Source organism: Centroberyx gerrardi, chromosome 24 (assembly GCF_048128805.1).
Source record: "Centroberyx gerrardi isolate f3 chromosome 24, fCenGer3.hap1.cur.20231027, whole genome shotgun sequence".
Classification (NCBI taxonomy): Eukaryota; Metazoa; Chordata; class Actinopteri; order Beryciformes; family Berycidae; genus Centroberyx; species Centroberyx gerrardi.
Genome location: NC_136020.1, coordinates 13,508,043 through 13,524,705, shown reverse-complemented (window position 1 = coordinate 13,524,705; position 16,663 = coordinate 13,508,043).

The following is a 16,663-nucleotide window of genomic DNA, read 5'->3' as shown; positions in this document are numbered from 1 at the left end:
TCTTATTGACTCCCAGCAAAAAAAAAAAAGCAGTGTAGTCTTCCTAACAGGATTTAAAGCTACTATATGCAACTTTTTGACACAAAAAACCCCCCAAATAAATTGGATATTATACCTTATCAGTCTGTCTGTCTGTGACCTGGTGTGCACATGCCTAAATCCCCCCGTTTGCCTGAAATTGGCTTTTCAGTGATGTTGGGGACGAAAAGCCATTAAAAGTTAGAAGTTGAAAATTCAACTCAATTCAACTCAAGCAAGCAAGACAAAGTTACAAAGGACAGCAGCAAAACTGAAGACATACCACTAAGGGTGGGGGTTGGATATGGACTTGTTGTGTAACCCTGTTTTCTGTGTCTTTTATTGTGAAGCACTTTTAGAGAAGTCCTATTCAAATAACATTATTATTAGTAGTAGTAGTGTAACTGTAGCAAGTACCCGGATTTCTATGTATAGACTGGCACAGAGGGACAGAATGTGTGAAAGAGCAGGGGACATTGCAGGGGAGATGTGAATGAAAGAGAGAGGGTGAGAATTAGTGAGAATGACATGGGGGAAAAGGGACATCATGATAAGGTAGAGGTGGGAGGGGGGTGGCGAGAGAGAGACAGAGTGAGAGAGAGAGAGAGAGAGAGCGAGGTGTACTGTCGTCATGTGAAGTGGCAGCTTCGATGATGAAAGTCTTTGAGTCACACAAACTCCCACGAACATAGATTATCTCCCAATCGCCTTTTCTCCCTCAGTTTCTCTCGAGTCTCCTGCTAACTCTCCTCACCTATCGCACAGCAGAGCCGGAGAGAGAAAGAAGAAACGAAGAGAGAGAGAGACGCAAAGGGAGAGATCAAGGACAGACAACAATACGGAGAGCTGGAACCCTACATTCACAAACAAAACTCGGAGGCGGTGCGAATGCATGCAAAGTCAACGGCAGGAGGCGAGTGGAGCGGGATCGAGGCGAAGAGCGCCTGAGAGGAAGCGGGAGGAACTCATCGGGGGCGGCGGCGGTGTTAGGACAGAGGTGTAAATAAGTGAGGAGAGGAATCGAGCTGGGGAGAGACGGCAAGGGAACAAGGGAGTAGAGATAAAAGGGAGAAAGAGGGGGTGTAGAGAGAGGGGAGGGGAGGGACAAGGACAGGCTGTTCTCCAAAAAATACCTCTGATAGCGAAGAGAGAGAGAGTAGAGAAAGGTGAGAGGGAGAAAAAGGATGTGTCACTTTCAACACATCCTTGTGTGCAGTTTGGGACAAAATGCATTTGTGCTACTGTATTAATAACAACATAATAAATATATGTGATGGTTAAAATGGTAATCTTTGAGTTTTACTTTGTGATCACTTGTCAATCAACAGTGAGTCCAGTACTGTGGCATCTTTTTTTTTTTTTTTCTATTGATGAAGTCTGAGTTTCTGTAGGTGGCGCTCTTTTCTTTGTCTGTTCAGCCATTGTAGCTATCGCTGCTCATGCTAACTACCCAGTTCTTCTTCTATTTATCCCAAACAAACTGCTGTTGCTGCTGCAGGAAAACGTCCCAGGGCGGTCAATACCTGCCCCACACCAGTTGGTTAGAATAGGGTATAGGTTGAATCACTCTTGTATTATATCAATCAGGGCTAGAAAGAAGCAAAATGGACATTTACTTATATGAAAATGTCAGTGGTTATTACTTCAACATTTGTCTTGGCATGTAAACTAAACACGTAGATGTTTTGGAAATGTCACATGATTTTTCAAAGTGTAGACACAGATGAGAGAAAGAGACGGAAAATTTGAGGAGAAAAATGGAGGGTAGAGAGACGTGTGGGAGAGAGAGAAAAGTAAAGGAAAGGAGGGGAGAGAGGGGGAAAGATGAGAGGGAATGACAGGGTAGGAGAGGGAGGAGACGAGAGAGGACAACGAGATGTGAAGAGAGAGAGAGGGAGGTGTGAGGAGAGGAAGAGAGATAATTAAAGTGGAGTGTAGAGGGAGGAGGAAAGGAGAGAGAGAGAGGGGAGATAAGAGAGGGAGGGAGGATTGTGTATCGAGAGGAAGAGAGAGAAAGAGTGTGTTGTGAGACAAGGAGAGAAATCAAGTTTTATAGGGTAAGAGTAGTTTAAAAGCCCCACAAAAAGAAAAAAAAACAGAGAGAATGGGCAAAATAAAGATGCCAAGCTGAATAAAATAAGTCAACTGACTGATTTTAAGTTGACTAGCAGCACTTTTCTGATGACAAAGCTTTTGTGGAGTGAGAATAGGGGCTGGTGCTGAGCGGTAAGCATTTAACACCGAGTTGGTCACACTGTCAACTCCCCAAAAGTCACTGTCACTGTCTCCCAATCTATTTTCGCATTCCCTTTTAATCAGACTTCTTCTCAAAGGACGCATAAGGAGCTGAAGTCAGCGTCGCCTCCAATATAATCCTCGCGCGCTCCGTTTCTAATTTACGATGCTAATGTTTTTTTCTAAAAGTTTCAAAAAACACTTACATGGTGTGATCGTTAATGACGGAGAGTCCTGCGGTTTGGAATTTGTTTTCTGCACATACCAAGCCCGTGGATCTGTGGCTAATGAGCCAGCCTTCTGCTTCAGCTCTCCATATTTCACTATAATTTTTTTCTTGGGAGTCAAAGCTGATTTTGTTCGCTGAACTGCAGGCTTACCAAACAAAATTGGCCCATGTTTCTGACTAGCAAGCTACAAGCCAATTTACCTTCCATTGCTGGAATATGGGAAGTCTTCGCCAACATTACATAGCCGATAACTTTTTATATCTTCCATCAATAGTGTCTTATTCCCACCCGTCCCATTATGCTAGGCAATTCGGATGGGGCGATTTCAATACTTCTTCCACATCCATCCATCCATCCATCCATCCCTTGCTCTCTCTCCTGCTCCCTCCCTCTCTCTCACCCCCTCTATCTCCCTCCATCCATCCCTTCCTCCATTCCTCCCTTCCTTTCCAGCCCATTATATCCATTATATATTGATTTCAGCTGTACCTCTCTCTACCGTCCACCTATCCGCCCATCCTCCCACATTCCTCTTTATCCCTCCCTCACTTCCACCATCCCTCGTTCTCTCACCCCCCCTCTCACTTTCCCCCTCTTTCCTCCTCTCCCTTCCCCTCTTTCTCTCGCCGGTATCCTCCCACCCAGCCAATTTCTATTAATATTCATCCCTCTTTCTCCTTCCCTCCTTCCCTCCATCATCCCTCCTTCCCTCGCCCCCCTCTCCTGCTTCGTTCTTTCCCCTCCTTCCCTCCTCCATCCTCCCACCCAGCCCATTATATTAATAGGCTGTTGAGAGGGTGTGATTTCAGCAGTAGCTCTCTCTATTAGCCAACACTGTGCATTAGTGCATTAAGTCTGTGTGCGTAGCGCCGTCTGTTACTCAGTTGGACACCTTAACAGCATAATGGCAGACTGCTAGCTACATTCATACACTCTCATATACACACACACACACACACACACGTACATTTACATAAGCACATGCAGTGTGAGTTGATATTCTCCCAGGCACACAGGTCAATTATTCTGTCAGACACACATGCATTCATGTACACATACACACACACACACACACACACACACACAGATATGCTCTCGGGTGCTACCACATGTACATACTATCATGCCTATCTCTCTCTTTCTCTCACACACGCACACACACACAATCGGTGACTGCATTGATAGTCTCAAACACACGCACACACACACACACACACATACACACAAAGGCATTCTATCAGCATTGATATTCTCTGAGTCAGAATCCAGCACATCACATGCATTCTAATGCAGCAACCAGTGAGTCACATTCTTGACAGGGATGGAGTTTGTTAAAGGGACAATCCACTCAAAAGCAGCTCATTTAGATGATTCAGTGATCTTGGAAAGTTGAACTGATAATCTTCAATATCAACAGTCGTGTCTAGAAGCTAAAAAGAGAAATGATCATGACTCATCTGCTCATCTGCCATGGCATCAAGAGAAACTTCACAGAGTTGTTTGTGTGTTTGTTTGTGTATGTGAGAAGCAATGTGTGTGTGTACGTGTGAAGCCACGTGTGTGTGTGTGTGTGTGTGTGTGTGTGTGTGTGTGTGTACGCGCATGTGTGAGGAAAAAAAGAATTGGAAGACACGGGGGGTCTTCGGAAATGGAATTGCCTCCTCTCAACGGGTGTGTGCGTGTTTCTGCGTGCGCGCGCGCGCGTGTGTGTGTTGCAGTGCGCCGTTCCCTAAAAATAAATGATACCACTTCCCTCGAGACCATATGGTACAGATAACGAGCTAGTCCCCCAACAGTATCGCCTGTTCTTCCCCCAGCGGGATGAAAGAACCGTCCATGTTGGGAGTTTTTTTTTTTTAACAGAGTGAAGTCAGTGTTGGGAAACTTTGAGTTGTACGGCTTTAATCTTGCAGCTGTCCGGGTGAACACATTGGATCTGTATTGTATTCCAATGATGATGAGTGTAGTCTAGTTTAGTTCAGCTTAGTTTATTTAGTTTCCCCAGTGATGGAACATAAAAGTGATTTATAAAGCACAGTATGAATACAATGATGAAAAAACGATCCAAATCCAAGCAAGCAACAACAATAACAGAACAAAATCAAAGCAAAATCGAATAGCAGGGGATTGTAATCACCAGCCATCTGATTATAATCACCTCATACGTGACAAGACTTACTTGATAAATTAACACAGTCACCTGCTGTTACCTGTTGATCTGAGCACAACAATATGATAGAACAATTACCTCTTGTTTGATCACAACTACCTGATATTTGCCTGTGCTCTTCATATTTGAATGATATTTGATATATATTTTTTTTAGATATGTTCACTTATTATTTGACCACAAACACATGATAGTTGAATAAAATCACCTGAAACTGCTCACTGTCACCAGGGGCAACGGTAGCCTAAAGATTAGAGAAGTGGGCTTGTGATCCGAATGTCGCTGGTTTGAATCCGATGACCAACTAGAAAATGTGGACAAGGACAACTAAGCAACTACTGGCAAGGTGACCTTTAAGCCATTTAAGCCCCAGTTACTCAGGTGGAATAAAGGTCATTACTTACCTGTTATTTGATTACAGTCACCTCTATAGTCATTTTAATATTTGAGTACAGGCACTTAATATTTGATTACAATCACCTCTTATTTTATTACAACCACTTAATACTCAAGTGCAATTGACAACCTGTTAATTGACCAGAGATCATATGTTATTTGATTTCCATTATCCATACTTGAGTGCTTGATCTTTGCTGACAATAACTTGATTTTTTACCATACTCACTTGGTATTCAGTGCAATTACCTTCTATTTGTCCACAGTCACCTCTTGTTCGATTACAATCGCCTGTCATTTGAATTCAGTCACCTCTTGTATCAACCGCACAGTTATTTGAACCTGTCACTTTGTATCTGACTTCATTGGCTGGCCTGCCAAGATGGCCGTGTGACGATGCAGGGAAGCGCTATAGCAATAGATGAGTATAATATCTCACCATCTGCTGCACTGTTGTCTCAACCCTGAAACAATTGTTGAAATGTCAGAAGAAATTTGTGCTTCTTTCCGCCCTACGAAGGCACAGCGACCGCTCTGCCAACAAGCTGTTTAATTGACTCTTACAATCAGAATCACTTTAATCGCCAGTACTCTAAACATACAGGGATTTTATCTTAGCGACATGGGTGCAGACCTTTCTGCAACACAGTAAGAAAGCACGTACTGAGATGCAGTGTACAAGAACACTTACATTACCTTACACTTACATTTCACAAGGACTGTAACCAGAACATCTTACTCCATATATTCAGGATCCAACACTGTATGTGTGTGTGTATGTCTGTCTATACATTCTGTAGATAGACAAGGAGAGGCAGCAAAAACACACTAGTGTGGTACTGTACACACTTGTCTCTACCTCGTTGATACCCATTCAAACCACGTATTGTTTGATTGTTGGTGAACCAAATCCTCATTTTGCATTTATTTTGTATTTTTGATGATGTTTCAGTTTCTACATATTTGTCAGTGTACGCTGTCAGCAAACTGCAAAATATTTGATAATTGTTAGGATTCCTAGAGAGATAGACGTGAATGGAAAGACTGTTTGTATCTACATCCCATATTAATATCCCACACCCTGCCAACCTAGCATACTGTACCACGCCCTGGCAACATTATATTACGGCACCACTACGCTGGCTATAACTGCATCATATGATGCATAATGATTAATGATACACATAACAATTTATAAACAGACACTACTGCTGTGGAAATCCCTGTGCTACAGTTACGTGACTGTGTGTGTGTGTGTGTGTGTGTGTACGCAAAAAAGCAATGCTCATGCAGAAAGCCCCAATGGTGCACTTAAGTGATCAGCACAGGTGCAGAATGATTTCGCAGACACACACACCACCCTTCCAATGCTGATACATACTGTAATTTGAGGCGGTAGGGTATGCAAAACACGTCCGATTTGAAGTGGTTGCCCGCTGTGCTGATGATGAGCCTCTTGTGTGGGGTTACAGTCTCATACAGAGAAATAAATGAAAACACACACATGCACTCGCACACACACAAACACTGAGGGGCTGTTGAAGTGAAGGGTGCAGGCTCCCACGGCATCGAAGAAAACACACACGCACTTTTCAGTCACGACAATAGTCGTGTGCTGTATCTTCATTTATGCTTGTGAGTGTCTACCCCTCACTCTCACTGTCATAGACCCTCCGTCACAAGTGTGTGTGTCCATGCATTGATTTTGCATTGACTTTGTCCGCGCTCAGTGAAACTACTCATCCCGTCTTCTCAGAAATGTGTCCTTGTACCGAATACTTAACCAAAACTTATTTCATAACCAGAATATGCACGCCCAAATGGTTTTTAAGGACTTGCAACCCTCTAATTTGCTGCTAAGTTGTTTTTCATTACGCAGATTTGAAATGCTTTCCGTGCAGGTCTGCTGGCATATTGCATGATGTATGAGGCTCATTTACAAGTGTAACAATGGGAATATTGCCTAATGGGGTTTGATGCCGAGGAATACCTGTTTAAAAGTCTTGCTCTGACTCATAATTCACAAATACTGGCAGGTGTGTATCTCTTCCTCTCTGTGTGTGCATATGTGTGTGTGTGTGTGTCTTCTGCCTAGTTTTGTGTGTGTGTGTTGGGGAGATTGGTGGCATTTGGAGCTAAAATTGCACAGTGGGATGCACAAATGCATACAGGAATACTGAGTATGTATGCTGGCAGGTGTCAGGTGTCCATATTCATACACACACGTTCACGCACGCACGCACGCACACACACACACACACACACACACTCAAACATGCACAAACCCACAAAGAGGCACTGCTGGAAAGCACTTTTGTGTAACGGCAGGGAGAAACAAAACCGAGAGAAGAAGCTGCAGGTTGCCTTCTCGGATCAAGTAGTCTGGTCACTTCCTCCTGTGTGTGGGTGTGTGTGTGTGTCACTGCGCGTGAGATTTAGGTTGCTGAAGTGACGCACCTGTTGGAGGAATACATTACTCACATACACAAACATACACACACACACACACAGAAAAACAACAGGAAGAGAACTCCTACTGAACAGAGCAAAAAAATTATTCGACTCACTGGGGGAGAGGGAGGAGAGGATGGTGAGAGAGAGAGAGAGAGAGAGAGAGAGAGAGAGAGAGAGAGAACTGTGTGAGAGGAATAATGAGGGAGAGAGGAAGAGAATTGGTGTGCGTATGTGTGTGAGAATGAGATGTAGGGTGGTGAGGGAGAGAGAGGGGAATGAGGTATTTTGAGAAAAAGAAAGAAGTGATGACAGTGAGGGAAGTTGGGGAGAGTGTACAGGTAGATAAGTGTATTAGAGAGACAGTTGGAGGGAGAGAGAGAGAGAGGGGGGGAGAGAGACACAGAGAGAGAAGGAGGGAGATAAAGGCATTGAAGTAGGGAGTGACTATTGTAGTAGTGATTGGACTGAATTTGAGCTTATAAAACTGCTTTCATATGCCATTTATTCATTTGTTCAGTCTATCTCCAGTCTCTTTTTAAAATCACTGTCAGGCATGCAGCACATTGTTTGGATTTATGAGAACAACTCAGCAAAGGTCAGAGATGTCAAACCAGTCTCTCATCATCATGCTTTAACTTAAAGTTTGACATAAATAACTGAAATGGCTGTTTCCCTGTACACACTCCTCCATGGAGTTAAGGGAGAAAATTGGTCAAAGTTCGCTGAAAATTATAATTGGATATAATTATAAATAGATACCAGCCGTGGCAGTAACTACCCCATGCTGTTCCACTGCCTGGAGAAAGCCCTGTAAGACAATCAGTGGTAATAATAGATACCAGATAATGAGCAAAATAAGGAGGCTGTCTTCTTAACTGTCATAAATAATAAGAGTAATAATCCACATGCTAGAGTCTTTGTCCCTCTGCTGATGTCAATTTAATGAACTAAACCTAATACTTGTCATGATAAGGCTTTGTAGAAAGTTAGGCAACAAACTTACACTCCTTTTTTTGGTAAATTTTTTTAGCCTCTGCTTGTCATTTTAGGTCATTTTTTGGAGAGTCATTAAAAGTTGGTTTGGAATGCTTTAGTCTGTCGCTGACTTTGTCCTGTCAAAATGTCAGGAATGAAAAGAGGATGCACTCAACTCCACTTTGCCCGTCAAAATGTCAGCGTTGGATAGTGGTTAATGTAAGTGCTTATTAAAGATAAGAGAAGATAAAAGTTCTTTTCTTAGACCGCCAATTGTGTGTGCATATGTGTGTGAGTGTGTGTCTGTGTGTGTGTACATGTGTGCATGTGTGTCTGCTTGTGTGTGTGTGTGTGTGTGTGTGTTGTTCATAATTACTACAGTGGCGATTTGTATCCAGGAGTTTTGAAGGCAGGTAAGGACAGATTGCAGTTTGTGTCTGTGTAAGAGAAAGTTTGTGTTGGTGACAATATGTGATAGAGTGAAAAGAGGAGTGTTTGTGTATATGTGTGTGTGTGTGTGTGTGTGTGTGTTGGGGGGTGGGGGGTATGGGAGATAATGTATTGACAGAGATATATTAAAGGCAGTAGCCTTGGGCCCTGGCCTCCGGCTACCCTCGCCTCTCTGATATTGGCACTGGTAGTGTGTGTTTGTGTTTGTGTGTACCTGCTACGTTGCTGACATTGACACTAGTCCTGTGTGTTTATTTGTGTGTGTGTGATTTCACCTCACTGGACCTCTGTGTGTGTGTGTGTGTGTGTGTGTCTGTAACCTTACTGATATTGGCACTACGGCACTACCACCTCCTCACCTCATTCACCTGTCATACCTTGTCCTCGAGCCAACTCTCGCTCTCTTTCTCTCTCTGACCTTCTCTTAGCAGCAGATGCAATTCTAAATCTTTTAGACCTAAGCGCAGCCTTTGATAAAGTTCATCATGCAATTTTAATTGACTGAGGCACTGGATTGTTATTACAGCTCCTACCTCTCCAGTAGAACTTTCTCTGTCACCATAAGTAATTCATCGTCACCCTCAGCTGTGTTACCTGTGGGGTTCCGCAGGGTTCAATTTTAGGTCCCGTCTTATTTTCCCTGTGCATGCTCCCACTTGGTCACATTATCTGTAAACATATATGTAATAACATGTGTCTTTTCACTGCTACACCGACGACACTCAGTTATACCTGCTCCTCAAACCTAGCAGCCAGAACTGCCTTGACATGCTCCATGAGTGCCTTGCAGATATTAAAAGTCGGATGTTGCAAAAAAGTTTGTACAGCTCAGTGACAGTAAATCTGAAATTGTTCCTGATCCAAAACAAACTAGATAGCCTATCTTCAAATTTTTGGGCTGTTTTATGACAGCATCCTAAACTTTGACAAGCAACTTAAGAGGGTAAAGCAGTCCTGTTTCTATCAGCTGAGAAATATATCCAAAATCAAACCATTTCTTATCATTTGCTGATCCGGAGAAGGTCACCATGCGTTTATCTTCTCTATAGACTACTGCAACTCCATCTACTCCTGCCTCAGTCGAAAGTCCCTCTCTCACGTCTCCAGAATGTAGATGCCAGGGTTTTAACAGGTGCCAAGCCACATTACACCTGCTCTGGTGACCTGTCACTTTCAGAATTGATTTTAAGATTTTACTGATTGCTTTTCAAGCACGTCTGGCGCCTAGCTACATTTCAGAACTTTTAACCCTGTATGAGCCAGAACGACACACTTTCACAGAGTTGCTTTAATATTTCCATTCTTGCTGCAGGGATTACTGATGTTAATGTGTACCTGACGAAAATCTATTGACATGTTTCAGCTTTTCTTCATCACATCTGTTATTGCAGGCGCTCATGTATGCCTCTGATATTTCTGCTTCGTCCTAATGGACCTGGACTGCTCTTTTTTAAATGAAGCATCAGTATGCATTTGCGAACAGACCCTGTGTCTCATTCTCTTGTTCTGTCATTTTATCTTACTCTCTCCTTTTTTCTTCTGTCTCCCCTTTTTCTGTGTCTTTGCTCCTGCCTATATCAATCTCATCTTCCTCTCTCTTGTTTTATTCATTGGCATGCCGCATTGTTGTTCCTCTTCTTATTCTTTTTCCCTGTTTCTCGTCTTCTATCAGTGTCATCCCTCATCTCTCTCCCTCTTTTTTTAACCTCTTCGCTATTTTTCCGGCACTCTACTCATTTCTCTTCTCTTGCTTTCTCCCTCAGATCTTTCCTGTTCTGCCTTTTTTTCAATCTGCAGAAATTTGCATTGCCTCGGTTCCTGTCTCCCTTTGTTGTCTCCCATCAATTATCTCTGTCTCCTTAATTCATCTTCTCTCTCTCTCTCTCTCCCTCCCCTCTCTGGTTCCCTCTCTCTCTTGCATACATCTTCCTATCACTTTTTCTCTCGTCCTTGCTCTTTCATCTCTCTCATTCTTTCTCCTCCCTTCTCTTTTGTCTCTTATGCTTCTGCTAAATATCCCCCCTTGTTTACTTTCTCCATTTCTCTCATCTCTCCGTCTCTTTTGTTCTCCATAACTGGCATTGTTTCTCATTTCTTTTCGTCATCCTCTCTTTGCTCCCATTAAATGTCTCTTTGTCATCTATTCTCTCCTCCTGTCTCTCATTCTATTCCCCTCCTTTGCTGTCTTTCCCTGGCGTTTCTCTCTTCTCTCTCTCGCCCTTTTCTTCTGGCTCCGCTCCCATGAAATAGCTTCCTCTTACCTACTTTCCCTCTAACTCTCTCTTTCATCCTTGTCTACCTGTTTTTGTTTGCTTGCCAACAAACAAATTACAGACTACTATTGTATTCTTCATCTCCTGTGATGTGGGGAGCATGCAAGGGGGGAAAGCAAGACAGTAAAGAGAATATCAATGTTGTTTAGAAGCAATTAAAGCAGCATCTCTGATCCAGATAGAAACAGAATGAACTGTGATAGAATGAGGTGATATCTTTCCTCATTTCCTTTTCTCTCTCCCTGTCCTTTCCTTTCTCTCTGGCTTTGATATTTGTCTTTCCTTGTGCATTGCTGCAGTAAATGCTAGGGTTTGTTTTTTTGAAGGCTGATATCGATACTGATGTTTTCGGATTGAAGTGGCCGAGGGGTGATATTTTGTTATCTTCAATATCTTTAAATTTGATGCCAAAATATTAAAAATAACAACAACATCAGTGAGTATCCCAGAATTGCATTCTTGGCAGGGTGAAAAAGCCTCTGAAACAGCAGTTAGACCATCATGGGACACTAAAACTCTTCACTGAAACCTATCCTAATGAAATTCTTTTAGGCGGGTTTGCACCTCTTTCAGGCAGGACGACCCATGGGGGACACAGTAATGGGATACATTGGGATACATTACTGCCTTTAAATGATGAATTCATTTACAATAAGGCATTATTGAACAATTGAATAAAAAAATAAAGTGTTTTAAAATAAAAGGTTTTACCGTTTATGTTGCTGTGGTCAGGGAGGAACCATCATATCGGAGGTGGAAAAAATGACTGGCCGATATCCAATATATAATAAAAAGCCAATATTGGATGGGCAAATCGACATACTGGTCTAACCCTAGTAAATGCAATTGATTTATATCATTGACCCCAAATAGAAATGGCACACAGGCTCATAAAAGTGCTTGCTGATATAGACACTTAAATGCACAGTAGTAGCCATTGCACCCCCTGCCCCTGCCATTGTATAATCCCCCTGCCCTTCATTTATGCTGCAGTACAGTAGGCTTTTTAATTATTCATTAACAGCAAGCAATAAAAAAGTCTGACTTCAACAATGGCTACTGTCCACACACACACACACACACACACACACACACACACACGAGAGGGAGTCAGGAAAGATATACGATGATGGTTTATTAAAATTATGGATAAGGTCTTTACCTGAAAATAGAAGGACCTGTCTGATTCGAGGCGCACTTGCATGTCAAGGTTGTCAATACAATGTGTCAGCCATAGAAAGTCAAAATTAACAGTCAATAGGTTAATTAGTTGCCTATGTGTTTTGACCTTGTGAGGGCTTTACTGTGACTGGGCACAAGGGACGGTAATTAGAATAAAAATAAACAAGACAACAGTAAACATGTCACCCCCCATGAATGATGCAGGCCCCCTCTGGGCCCATCAGTTACACATACTGTATGTCACCTTGTGGTTGTGTTTTGTGAGAGATGGGAATAACTTTTGAAATGTACAGATTACAAAAAATATAAAAGAAGCATTGAGTATACAGGCTATGGTGTTGTTTACAGCTGTCCTCCAATACATAAATAGTGCTAAACAACAAAATATACAATGTGAAAAGGTCAGTGTTATGTAACAATGCAAATACATTTCGTCAGGCCCTTTGCAATGTCTGGTCGTCTTCTTGTTGGCATTTGTATGCAATTAACAACCCATACTTGTTGATTATACAGATGATGCAGTCGCCCCATGAGTCAATTAGTAAATAAATGAAAAAGCCTTATGGGAGAAAACTTGTGTTGTCTGAGATATGAGTGGGTATTTTTTTTTTTTATCAGTAATTGTGGCTCCCCCCTTGGGCCAATCAGTGTAATTTTGAAAATGCCCCAAGTTTACTCAAAATCCAATCATAGGTGTCTGAGATATTGCATGTGATGGGTTGGATGAACAAACAAACAAAATGAACGGACTGAGACCGTTCCATTTCAACAAAGGGGACAGAAATTACAGTGCAAGAAAAGGCAAGGAGACAAAGAAAGCCAAACAGAGTAATGAGAAAGCATGGAAATGAAAAGAGAACCCTGCGTTCGGGGGAGCAGGAGAAAAATGATCCGTGTTTTGAGCAAAAAAAGAGGAAAATGTGGCAAGATGCGGGAAGGAAGAATAGACACAGAGACAGAGGAAGGCAGGAGACAAAGAGACAAACAGTGAGAAAAGAGAGACAGATGGAGTCAGATAGATAGAGAGAGAGAGAGAGAGAGAGAGGAAGTGACAGAGAGAGAAAGGGAGACACTTGGAGAGAGCGAGAGAGCAAGACTCAACCCAGTCTTCTTGCTGATAAATTAAGTTGATGAGGTCCCACTGTGCCAGTCCTCTCCTCATTAGACACAGACCACGGCTGGCTATTAGAGGGCTGAGTCAAGTTCTGAGGAAGTAAACAACTCACTAGGCTGACTTGAAACCAGGGCTCCAGACGTCCAGGTCAATTTACAGTATGTGCGCCATCCTTTTCTTTTCTTGTTCCCTGCCCTGCTTTCTGTTTCAGTGAAAATGGTTCCAGCTGGATCCGGCAAACAAAAGTATTCTGGTCCAAGAACTTCTCCATTGTTCCAGGTTTAACAAACATTTAACAATCTATCCCCGCAGGTAAATTGCAGTCTCATCACACATTTTCAGGTCTAAATTTAGTAAGGCAGGTTCATTTAAAATAGGTTAAAAAGGAGAGTGCCTGACATGGTTATCCCTCCTGTCTGCATGTGTGTGTGTGCATCAGTGTTTATCTATAGAACATGTTTTTGTGTATTTAGGAGTGGCAGATTTGTTTCAGTTTCTTGGGAGAGTTGACTTGGGCTCTGTCCACTGAGACAGCTGTTAATTTCCAGTTTAATCACCACCATCGACCCTGACCAGCCACCCGTACGCCTTACACACACTGACCCTGTAACTGTGTGTGTGTGTGTATGTGTTTGTGTGTGTGTGTGTGTGTGTGTGTATTAGTGGACAACTCCTCCAGCACCCTATGTCCTGACATGTCCACCCCTCTCTGTCACACTGTGTTGTGTGTGTGTGCGTGTGTATGTGTGTGTGTGTGTGCATGTGTATGTGTGTGTGTATGTGTGTGTGTGTGACTGTGTGACTGTGTATGTGTGTTCTGTTCTGGGGTTAATTAGCTTCAGACTAGTGCCATCTATCAACCTAATGCTCCGACTCTGGCCTCGACAGCTCCATTACTGCCAGATACACACACACACACACACACACACATACACACACTCGTGATGCGCGCATACACTCATGTTGTTCACACACACTAACACACATGCCAGTACACACACAGGCACATCCAGAGACATAACTTCTCGTTACACACTAACAGTTCCAAAAACAAACACAAGTTAACGCTGTTAACGCACACACAGTCACACACACGCACAGACAGACACACACACACGCACACAAATTCTAGCTTCCTCTTTCTCAAACCATGGTTCAAGACCCACAATGGGTCACAGGTCTGTTTCTGTTGGGTCTCCACACGACAACAGCACTACCGCGGTCTGTTTTAATGACAATGTTTAGACATAGAGCCTTTATGCTCTGCTCTGCCCCAAAGGTCTATAATTTCAGTCAGACTTTCAAAGTGACATTTCAAAAGGTCACTTTTTAGGTGTTCATAAATTCCTACAGCTTGGGAGCGGAGCACAGGTTGCAGAGTCTATATCTTGTATTTTGTATGCTCTCCAGCACCAGTTGTTGGGGACTGGGATAGTGTGTGTTTCCATTTTTCTCACTTTTTAGTCTTGGCTCTTCTGTGAGAATGGGTGCTACTTCAAAGAGTGAATTTACTCAGTTCAGGTCTCAGGTCGGAAAGTCCCAAAGAGCCACTGGCCCAGATCATTGCATCCGTTAAGCTCCAAATGCCACTGTCAGTTTTCTGCTCGACTCCCCATTGGGATTCTGCCTGAAGAATGAAACGGTCCTCAAGTATCTCCAAGGCCTTTAAGGAATAGACCTAAGGGACCTGACTGTCTATAGGTGGCTTATATTGGTTTCTCTCACCCGAAGTTCACTTAGAAGGGACTGTCAAGGAGCACGAGTGGGTATTAAAAGCACTAAAAGAAGAGTTCCATTCAAACATGAAATATCCACCACCTAGAAAAATCAGACACCATCCACCTTCTGGTGTGCATTGATTGCGGTCATGCAGGTAAAACATATTATCTGTTTGCTCTTTCAATAGTCTTTGCTCGGAGGGGAATACCACTCAATTCAAGAATTAATTTGTTATTTCTATGGCCTAGGAAAGTCCGATCCATATTTCAGTGTGAGCAATTCTCTCCTGAAGCAAGAGCGCTAAGACTTGAGATCTTTATGTGATGGGCCAGATTGCCTACAGGTAGCAGCCGCCCTAGCTTTTTTGTGTCTAATGTGAGTTTTAGGGGAGAGTTGCAGGGTCTAAGTGCTGGTTCAGAGGCCTCCTGACTCTGCTAGGAAAAGTGACTGTAAGAGTTAAACACTGCAGTACTGCAAGCCTTTGATTTGAGCTTTTCTTTCACAGAATAACTTTGCTAATCTGAAGAGCTTTGGGAACAGAGGTTGTTCAAATCAAATGTTTGGATGATTGAGAGACATTGAAAAACCACGGTGAATCAAAACTGAAACATAATTCACAAATGTGTATGTATTCCAAAACACCCTGCTCAGTCTAATTTGCACTTGAAAGCCAACTGTATGTAAACAAGGTCTACAGCAATTGCTCATTATTACAGAATATTGCTGCTGGAGTGAAAACTTTGCCTCTCCAAAATGTCAACTTCTTAGGAAATAAGAAACTTATTTTTAGAATGTGTTGTTGTGATTATACAATGGGTTTTGTAAGGTTTTCATAAGCCCAAGGGTAAAACTCTCTTAACCCATAAGGACCATGTAATCCTACAATTCAAGTAAAAATGTGAAACTCACCAAATTGGAATTTCAGGGCATTCAGCTGACAACAATGATATATTTTTGAATTGAGGCTTGGAATTTTTAATTTTGGGACAAGTAAAGATGTAGTACTTTATATTTGCTCAAGTGGAGATTTTGTGGATATTTGTTCAGATGTTCATTGCCAATACACTTGTACAGGAAGGAAGGATGGAAGGACAATATGATGGAAGGAAGATAGAAGAAATAAATAATGGAAGGAAGACAGAAGAAAGAAAAAAAAGAAAGAAAGAAAGAAAAAGGAGTGAGGAAGGTAGAGTGAGGTGAGAGTTTATGGGATGTGCACATTGACTGATAATAGCATAAAATTAAATTGAAGCAATACATTACCCCATTGTTAAGTGTGCATGCGTTGTGTGTGTGTGTGTGTGTGAGAGAGAGAGAGAGACACAGAAAGAGAGAGAGTGAGTGAGTAGTTTCTTTTTTCATCTAATGCTAATTGAAACTGCACATTGACACTCTCTCACACACCCACACACCCAACCACACACACACACATATTCATTAGAGCAAA